At 64.6% G+C, this 353-nt stretch overlaps 1 protein-coding gene across 1 annotated transcript in view; it reads left to right on the top strand.

Moving 5' to 3' along the window:
- Window positions 1-353, top strand: part of F13A1 (coagulation factor XIII, A1 polypeptide) — a 148,304-nt gene that overhangs the window by 221 nt on the left and 147,730 nt on the right. The window lies entirely within an intron of this gene.

The raw sequence follows: 353 nt of genomic DNA, 5'->3' as shown, positions 1-353 counted from the left end.
GGGGGCTCCAATGTTTGTTCCTTCAGTTTTACACATGCTGCGTGGCCACTGCTGTCTGTGACCAGACCCCTCCTCCTGGCCAGCCAAGCTTAGAATTCTGGAGGGCAAAACTGTCCCCTTGAGTGGGGAGACCCTTCCCCCCAACCCTCTGACCTAAGGCCGGGGTGCGGTCTGCCCAGCCCTGAGGGCCCTCCGCTCCCAGTGGCCGGGGAGGGGGCGGCAGATTGTAGGTGGGGGAGGTGAGAAGCAGGACCGGGGAGAAGGGGCGCAGGGAGGCAATGCCGGAGTGACGGTAGGACGGCGGGGTAAAGAGAGTCTCAGAGAGCCGCTGGCTCCAGCCGTCAGGCAGTGGG

The sequence above is a fragment of the Bison bison genome, unplaced genomic scaffold, assembly GCF_000754665.1.
Source record: "Bison bison bison isolate TAMUID 2011002044 unplaced genomic scaffold, Bison_UMD1.0 scf7180017864053, whole genome shotgun sequence".
Taxonomy (NCBI): Eukaryota; Metazoa; Chordata; class Mammalia; order Artiodactyla; family Bovidae; genus Bison; species Bison bison.
The sequence above is the reverse complement of the archived record's forward strand: the minus strand, read 5'-3'. Positions and strand labels throughout refer to the sequence as shown.